The sequence below is a fragment of the Danio aesculapii genome, chromosome 1 (assembly GCF_903798145.1).
Source record: "Danio aesculapii chromosome 1, fDanAes4.1, whole genome shotgun sequence".
Classification (NCBI taxonomy): Eukaryota; Metazoa; Chordata; class Actinopteri; order Cypriniformes; family Danionidae; genus Danio; species Danio aesculapii.
Genome location: NC_079435.1, coordinates 5,885,424 through 5,895,509, shown reverse-complemented (window position 1 = coordinate 5,895,509; position 10,086 = coordinate 5,885,424).

Genomic DNA, 10,086 nt, shown 5'->3' with positions numbered 1-10,086 from the left:
TTCTGACAGTCATTGTCAGCTGATAAAAGTCAAATAGTCAGGTAATGACTCAAAGAGAAAGACGAGAATGTGTAAAACTATCTGTATGTATCAACTTTTTTTCCTGAAACTCAATCGAACTGCTACACTTTTGGGTTTTATTACTTGCTCTGTTTACAAAGTCCCTCCTTGTGCCAACAGTATAGGCTTTCATAAGGACGTGATGTGTGGCGCTGGAATGTTTTTGAAATGTGTACACTGCCGAATCACTGATAAGGTGAGTCGCATTTAAGCAACTTCAGCCTACGTATTTGTGAAACCGTAAAAACGTACTTCGGTTATCAAATCCCCCCCCGATCACCCTCTACACCAGGGGTCACCAATCTCGGTCCTGGAGGGCCGGTGTCCCTGCAGGATTTAGCTCCAACTTGCCTCAAGACACCTCCTGGGTGTTTCAAGTATACTTAGTAAGACCTTGATTAGCTTGTTCAGGTGTGTTTGATAAGGGTTGGAGCTAAAATCTGCAGGACACCGGCCCTCCAGGAAAATGTTTGGTGACCCCTGCTCTACACTGTAAAAGGTAATAGTTGATGAATAGTTTCTGTATTAAGTTATTCACAAGCGTTTTACGTTTATTTACGGCTGTGAATTGCATCATGGGATGTTGATCTCTGCTCTGTCGACTTTTGTCGTTGACATTTTAGTCGTTTGAAGTAATATGATGTATAAGAAATAATATAGAGAGAACTAAGTGATAACTTATGTACTGGATGTTTATTACAAAGGTTTTTGTAGCGTCTAAATCATACTCAAATAAAAGTACCATTACTTGCCTAAAAATGTAGTGCAAGTAGAGTAAAAGTATCTGTTGTCAATATTACCCAAAGTATGTGCAAAAAGTAGCCATTTTAAAAGTACTCAGGAGTAGTGAGTAGTGAGTATTACACTGTAAAAAGCTGATGCATTTACATGTCATTTGTGGATGTGTGTAAACGAAACATTCTGTAGTGCATTTAGTTATAGCCCAGCAGACACACAACATCATAAGACGCTAATATTAGGTTAGATTTAGGTTGTGATGTCAGGTGACCAAAATTCAAGTCTAACCAGCATCTAAGGACATCGTTATTTTGATGTCCAATAACGACTTCAAATGACGTTGATATTTGGTTGATTTTGGGTTGAGTTAAAAAGTAAAAATCCAACATCAAGCCAACATCTCAAACCAACGTCATATTGACGTCAAATACTGACATTTATTTGTCAGGTATGGCAACCAAAATCCAACATCTGATAGACGTCATAGTGGTAACGTCCACACAACGTCAAACTGAAACATCATTAGACGTTGATATTTTGTTGATTTTAGGTTGGACATTGGCCTGACAGTGTGTTCTGACGTCAACCCGATTTTCAATTCCGAACAAAATGCAACACGACATTAGGGTACAACGTCAATCTGATGTCCTGTTGACATCTTGTGCCTGATGGGCATTGAAGGACATTTTAGTCATCATTCAGTAAATATTCTTCATCTTCTCATCAGTGGCATGCATCTAAACAGTCTCTGGGTCAATGCATGTAAAGATTTCATCATCTTCCTGGACACTTTTAATGCTTCCAAACGGTTTGCTGCATTTATAAATCGCACATGTCTTGAGGTAGTTCATTATGATGTGATTTACCTTCTATGTGAGATTTGATTGGACAGGAATCACAGGACTGATTTTTCTAATCCCCATAGACAAGACAAAATAAAGTAGTGACTGCAGGTTGAAGGAAAGTAGTGGAGTAGAAGCACCGATACAGCACTAAAAATTTACTCAAGGGAAAGTAAAAGCGGACATTTTTAAAACTACTTAGTAAATTACAATTCCTGAGAAAAACTACTCAATTACAGTAATTTGAGTATTTATAATTTGTTACTTTACACCACTGAGCGTAATATACAACACCAACCCAGACAATATATCACTTAAAGAAGATCACATGCTTATGATTGACCACAGCTGGTCCCACATTAGCTAACTCATAATTCACCAATCAAATGATTCCTAACTCATTATGAATAATCAGAGTTTCTTACCTCAGTCTTTATCTTCCACCATTACTCCCTGTAATAGATAGGGCAGCACGGTGGTTCAGTTGAGGTGGCTCACAGCAAGAATGGAATGTCATTGGTTCAAGTCCTTACTAGGCCAGTCAATGTTTCTGTGTGGAGTTTACATGTTCTCCCAGTGCTTGCGTGGGTTTCCCCCGGGTTCTCCATTTTCCTCCCACAGTCCAAAGATGTGCAACATAAGTGAATTGACCAAACCAAATTGGCAACATAGATGAGCTCTTAGTCAGCAGTATATCTCTTTATAGCAATCCCCAATTTGCCATTAGCCATAAATAAGCAGGGGAGTTCTAGAGATCTAACTGAGCTCAAACTCCCCTCCTGCCCTGCAAATTGGAGGAAGCCTCTGGCTCGAGGATCATCTGAGCTCAGGGCTCTCTTGGGACAGCATGGCAAACTTGCTTTATAATCAATCATCAGCTAAGTGTAAACTCTTGAAACGATTAAAAATGTTAATAGCAGTCACTTTTTTACCTTTTCAAGGTTAAAAGATGTTGGAAGAAGGATCAATGTCTTATAATACAATTTAAAGGCATAAATAAACAAATAAATGAATCACAAAACACGGAAAACATCTAATTTATAGATAGTTTACAGCATAGGAACGTGCTAACAGTGTTTCTAAATCATGCTAGAAACATGTTAGCAGTGTGGTAAATCAAGCTGTTAACATGCTAGCTCTATTTTAAAACATGCTAGCTTTGTGTGCTGTAAAAAAAAAACCTTGCAGAGTTGCATACAATTCAGACTAGGCATGGGATGATAACCGTTTTCAAGGTCAAGATTTTAAAACCTGTAATACCATTCTTAAGATATGTGTGAGATTTTATTTGCATTTTTTTGTTTGTTTTTTTAGGACAACAGCAGAAAAGATATCCAGATGCCATTTTAAACTGTAAAGAAATGTGTGTTTTTGAAACTAATGAAGACAGCAGAAGTCAATTCATCTTTTGAATTATTTATCCTGACATGTTTACTGCTCCAAAATATTTTAAATCTTTCAAAAAATAAAATATATTGTTTTTAAAGGTGAAAAAGTTTGTTTTGTTACCCAGGCAGTTAAAAACAATATATTTTAGAGTAGTGAGCACAAGCGTGATATTTTTATCCAAGGTTATGCCTAATTTAGACTCAACTTTATTATCCCGCTTAGAGAAACTATTGCAGCAGGGTGCCATAAAGTTCCATGTACACATTACCAAAATATTACCACACATCATTTTTTAGATGCTTCTCCCTCCCTGCTGAATTTAATGCTCTAATGGCCACCGTCATAAAAGAATTTCTAATTCTATTTGTCCTGCAAATAGAAAGTCTAAAACGACGTCCTGATGGCAGCAGCTGAAACACAGAATACAATGGGTGATACAGGGTGCATAGGATACCCTGAGCTCTCTTTAAAACACAATTATGGCAGTTTGATTAAAACCGATGATCTTGCCTGCCACCTTCACAAGGCTGTTCTTATGTGACAAACTCAAATTACCGCACCAAGTTACAACGCAGAAAGATAAAATGGATTAAATAATTTGTCTATAAAACAGTGTCATTATTGAGGTACAAACCTGAAACGATCTAGAGTTTCCTCAGAAAAAAACAGTCTTTGTTGAACTTTTTTATAGTAAATTTGCAAATTAGAAACATGATTAAAAACAGGCTAAAATATTATAGCGGTATTAAATCATGCTACATGCTAAGAATGTGATTAAAACATGCTAGCAGTGACAAAGTCATGACGCTAACATTAGAAGAAACAACTGTGAAATCCACATGAAAATATATGGCCATTTATAGTGTTTTTGAACATTATGGTGGTACTATTGTGAACTAATTAACTGTAATAAATACTGTAGTACACTTTAGATTTTACTACAGTAAACTGTGGTGTATTGTTGTATAATATACCCTATTGTTGTAGAAAACTACAGTATTATGTGATTTGTTTATGTTCCTGTAGTTGTTGTGTTACCATAGCAACTATAGGTTAGACCAAAAGATTATTTCAAGCACAAAAACACTGTAGAATTATCTATATATTATAATAGTCATTTTTAATGTGGGAAATCATGCTAGAAATAGGCTGCATGGTGGCTCAGTGGTTAGCACTGATGCCTCAAAGCAAGAAGGTCACTGGTTCGAGTCCCGGCTGGGTTATTTGGCATTTCTGTGTGGAGTTTGCATGTTCTCCCTGTGTTGGCGTGGGTTTCCTCAGGGTGGTCCGGTTTCCCCCACAGTCCAAACACATGCGCTATAGGTGAACTGAATAAACTAAAATGTCAGTACTGGGTTGCAGCTGGAAGGGCATCCACTGTGTAAAACATATGCTGGAATAGTTGGTGGTTCATTCCACTGTGGCGACCCCTGATAAATAAGGGACTAAGCTGAAGGAAAATGAATAGATGAATGAATCATTCTAGAAATATGGTAGCTAGCAGTGTGCTAAAACGTGTTAGGAGCAGAGGAAAAGTCACAATTCAAACATGCTAGCTTTCTGAAAACCCCTTAGTTTATTTTGCTGAACTTTGTTATTGAGTTAAGAACTCTCATTTAACTCTTAAATCTGAAATAAAAACACAAAGTCACATTTTTATATGAATTTTAAGCTTTTATTTACAAGAAAATTGTGTTTTGTTACATTTTGAAAACGGGTTTTAAAGTCCAAGTATTTTAATTGTCATTCATTTTCCTTCAACTTATTCCCTTATTTATCAGGAATTGCCACAGCAGAATGAACCGCCAAGTATTTCAGCATATGTTTTAAGCAGCGGATGCCATTCCAGTTGCATTCCAGTACTGGGAAACACCAACACAATCTCACGGCAATTCGTAACTTTTTGATTTAGTGGCTAATTCATATGAATTCGTACAATCTAATTTGTACAATTTAGTACGATTTGCTCATCCGCCAATGACGGTTGGGTTTAGGGGTGGGGTTAGGTGCCACACCTCCTTTTTAAAATCGTACAATTTCGTACGACTGAACTCGTACGAATTCGTAGGAATTAGCCACTAAACTGTCAAAACATAAAATACTTACGTTTTCTCATGAGATCAGGCTGGAAACACCCATACACACTCATTCACACACAATCACAATCCGGCCAATTTAGTTTATACAATTCCCCTATTGTGCATGTGTTTGGACTATGGGGGAAACCCACAACAACATGGGGAGAACATGTAAACTCCACACAGAAACGCCAACTGACCCAGCCGGGACTTGAACCAACGACGTTCGTGTTGTGAAGTGACAGTGCTAAACCCCTGAGCCACCGTGTCGCCCATTTTAATAGTCTTTTAATGTAAAACGCTAGTGTTTTTAGCACATTGGTGATGTGTAAACATGCCCCTAATGTTCTCTAATGCATTTAAAACGATATTAAATATTTATAATTCAGACAGACTGAACAGGATCAACCGTTGCTTGAAGGCAAACATCACATCATGACATGAGTTCAGTTTTTATCTGCTCTCGTTACAATCCAGACGCTCAGCAGACGCAGGTTTGACGCTTGCACACTTTGTAAGCAAAATGTCATATTTAACAACCTTCATCTGTCACCAACATGCTTGAATAAACTTCACAGGTATTCTTTTAGCTGACCAGATTTGCATATATGTTTTGAAACCGCTCAGGTCTATTCAGTGTGTTAGAAGGCAGATGTCAATGCTTGCATTTCAAGTGTTTTTAGAAGATGATGGACTATTTGTGTCCTATTTGCCTCCTCACATATCCCTCATTAATATCTGATTTTATCATTAGGCCGTACTGCGGTTTTGTGTTCAGAGTGGCCTTGTGCTGAACAGAACCTCTGTTGATTCCAGTAATGGACAAAGAGAGCCAAAGAAACATTAGCTGAAAGACATATCTGAGCTTATACAGCTACACTTTCAGGTCATTTGGATTTCAGGTGATGGTAAGAAGCGAGTATATCCAGGGTTATTACACTTTTTTTCTTACAAGTCAAATTTAAAGGGGAGCTATTATGCAGAGGTCACTTTTATAAGGGGTTTAAAAACATACACTGTAAAAATATCTTGATTTTCACAGCATGCTACTGTAATCTTTCACAGTTAATTACATTAGTGTCACTTTACAGGATTTAACTGTAACAATTCACAATAATGTGCTGTATTCAGAGTTTTATTGTGAAATTAAGGCAGGTAGCACAATTACAGCAAATTACTGTAAAAACGGCTATTTCATTTGCATGTTAGTTATAGGAATTTAAACTCTTTTTATTTAATTTAACATAGACAATAATACAATTGAACTTTTATGCAAGTTGTCACGATCACCAGCGATTATAACTCCCAGATCGCTGGATCTCACACACAAACACACATGGACTACTATTCCGCCATTAATGGACTACATATTCAGTCATGCCACACACATACTCACACCTGCTCCAAGTCTCTACTGATTACGTTCGCACCACCTGAGCATTGTCAAAGACTGATTACAGACCTTATTTAAACAGCACACAAGCTCACTGCCATTGCCGAGTCTTGTTATCTGTATTTCTACGCGTTTTCTTAGTCTTGTTCCTCCGTGTCTTTGATCTTTGCCTTGTTTACCTTTCTCCTTGTCTTCCGACTGTCTTCCGACTGATACATTTGACTACGATTCTGGATTGCCTTTATACATCTGTTTGCACCTGTGTTGACCTTTGCTTGCCTGACTTTGAATAAACCTGCACGTGGATCCAAACCTCAGTTGTCTCTGTCACTCCCTGTGTTACACTAGTATTGGCTCTTTTTTGAGATTTAGAAATAACAGAATGTTATTGCAGCCTCATCCTGTTTTAAAACGACATGAATGTCATAGTAAATTTTCATTTTTTGGGTGCACTGCACCTTTAATTTATTTTATAAGGTTAATATGTGAATATAAAATTATTTTTAATGAACATAACTTTGTGCTTAGCCGAAAATGTAATAAACTGGAACAGAAGTCATTGATTCATAAAACCAAACACTGTTAAACACCCCAAATGATTTTAAGTTAGGGTAAATGTCAGAATGACTAACCTGCTTCAAAGTAAAATATAGTTATTCTACAAGATAATACTGTGAAATCACGGTAATGGACTTTACTATCTACTTTGAAATTACACTATATGGCTGTAATTTCACAGTAATTTAATGTAACAAAATCACAGTAAATTACTATGAACTACCTCACGGTAATTTGCTCTGAATTTACATACAGTATTTTACTGTGAAAGTAACGCAATTATTAGCCAGTAATTTACTGTGAATTTAAAGTCAATCTTTCAGTGTAGTTGTTTGGCAGCAGTGTGTGAATATATCCAGCCTTTAATGGTAAAAATGCATTGTTCAAAAACTAAATAGTTCAAATTCATTCATTCATTCATTCATTTTCTTTTCGGCTTAGTCCCTTTATAAATCAGAAGTTGCCACAGCAGAATGAACCGCCAACTTATCCAGGTATGTTTTACACAGCGGATACCCTTCCAGCTGGAACCCAACACTGGGAAAGTTGTTTATAATCACATTTCATAAAATGTGCAGAAACACTTTGATTGACATTCCCTCTTTGTACATGTCATTAGAGGGGGAAAGCCCCGCTCATTAGTGACAATTTCTCTCTCAATAGCATAGACGGCCCGGAGTGAGAAGCAGCCGTCCACCATTAGAGTTTTCAGAGAGATAACATTAGTCCTGTATTTGAATCTGCCACTATGCTGACACACAGGCATTTGTAGCTCCGCCCTCTTTTGAAAAGAGCACAATCTCATTTGAATTTAAAGCGACAGTCACCAAAATGCCACAATTAGGATCAAAGCCTAAAAGGGTGAGTTTCAGAGAGTTATAAAACATTATTATGGGGTATTTTGAGCTGAAACTTTACATACAAACTCAAGAGACATCAGAACTATTTAACATTTTGTAAAAAGGGTATAATAGGTCCCCTTTGAGCACTTTTGAAACACTTACATTTCAAAAAACGTGGCAAATTATTACATACAAATATTTACATACATATACATAGCATTATTTCAGATACTGCTCATTAGTATTGTATAGTATTCTAAGGAACATTTTTAAGGCATGTTTGCCCCAATCCCAACATTAAATTACTGTCATTAACTCTCTTAAATGCTATTTTCTTGCATGTTAAATGTGTCTTTTATCTTAAATATATTTTAAAATCAAAGGGGAGAGATTTAAAAAAGAAAACAAAGGACAGGCACAAGCTCCAGGGTATATGTTTTCTGCAAAAGCAAAGACGTTTATTTTATTTTTTGTATTATTAGTATTATTATTATTATTAATATTATTATTATTAATACTTAATTGTTATTACCCATTTAGTAACTTAAATTATTATGAAAGCTACACAATCACCTTTAAGTAGTTTCAAGCACTTTACCAAAAATGTAAGCACTTTTCAAACCTCAAAAACAGTGGATTAAATCTCCAGCATTTTCAGAGACTTCCTGAACCCTGAGTAACCAAAAACTGCAGCGCTACTCGCTTTACTACATTCTTCATTAAGCTGCTCAGTTATTTCTAAAAAGGCTTGTCGCAGTGTAGCATTACTAAACACTAGAGTAAACACTGCCAAAAGCTTTGGTGTAGTGTAGTCTCTATCTTTAATGAACACTGGGAAGCAGAAGTCATTTGGCTTGTATGACAGCTCATTTAAAATGATTTTGAGTAAAGGAGTGCTGGTGTGATTTTGACCAAATTACTGTGTGACATACAAGTTTATGTTTGGATGTCACACATACTGTATGAAATACACTAACTGGCCACTTAATTAGGTACACCTTACTAGTACAGAGTTGGACCTCCTTTTGCCTTCAGAACTGCCTTAAATCCTTCGTGTCATAGATTCAACAAGATACTGGAAATATTTCTCAGAGATTCTGGTCCATATTGACATGATAGCATCACGCAGTTGCTGCAGATTTGTCGGCTGTACATCCATGATGTGAATCCCCTGCGAATCTCCACCCAATCCCAAAGGTGCTATATTAGATTGAGCTCTGGTGACTGTGGAGGCCATTTGAGTACAGTGAACTCATTGTCATGTTTTTGTCCAAATTGTCCAAATTAAGGACTTAGCAATGGACTTTACTGATCAAAAATTGAGTTTTGTTATTTTTACAGTAGAAGATGTACAAAATGTATATATGAACATGATCTTCACATAACATTTTAATGATTTTTGACATTAAAGAAAAATTTATCATTTTGACTCATGCCAAAAATATATCCATGCAAATTAACTGTGGTTCATGATTAGATAGATCTCCAGGTTTACATATGGCCATATTTCAGTTTTCCTGTTACAGTCACCAGCGATCTAGCTACTGCAGATCGCTGGAGAACCTTCACTTTCACTCGGGCTACAATTCTGCCACCACACGAACTACAAATCCTGTCATGCACCTCACACACACTTGTTCCTGTTTTATATTGATTACTTAGCTGGAGGATCATAAAGAACTAATTACATGGACTATAAATACCACACTTGCACACACACAGTGCTGAATCTTGTTCTACCTGTAGCATCACGAATCCTTTCTCCTTGCCGTGTTTTGATGCTTTGCTTTCCATGTTTATTTTTATATGTTAGCCGCTTATATCAATCTCATGCCTGGTTTTAACTACTCATTTGGATTTCCCTATTTGATTCTATCTGCTCCTGTGGTTGACCCTTGCCTGCCTGACTATTCTCTGTTGATTAAAGACTGTGCAATTGGATTCTCACCTCTGTTGTCCCGTACGGTATGTTATATTTCCTTATAGGTTGTTATTGCAAAGCACTGCAGATCTATGGTTTATTACTGTTTTCAGATCAGTTATAATAATGGTGTTTTGTTAAGTTAGCTGTATTTCATGCATTTTTATTTAGTGTTTAATGTTGTGTAATAAAGTACCCTTTATTAAGTACCCTTAATATTCATTATGTATGTCATTAAATGGATGTGAGACAGAATAATCATAAT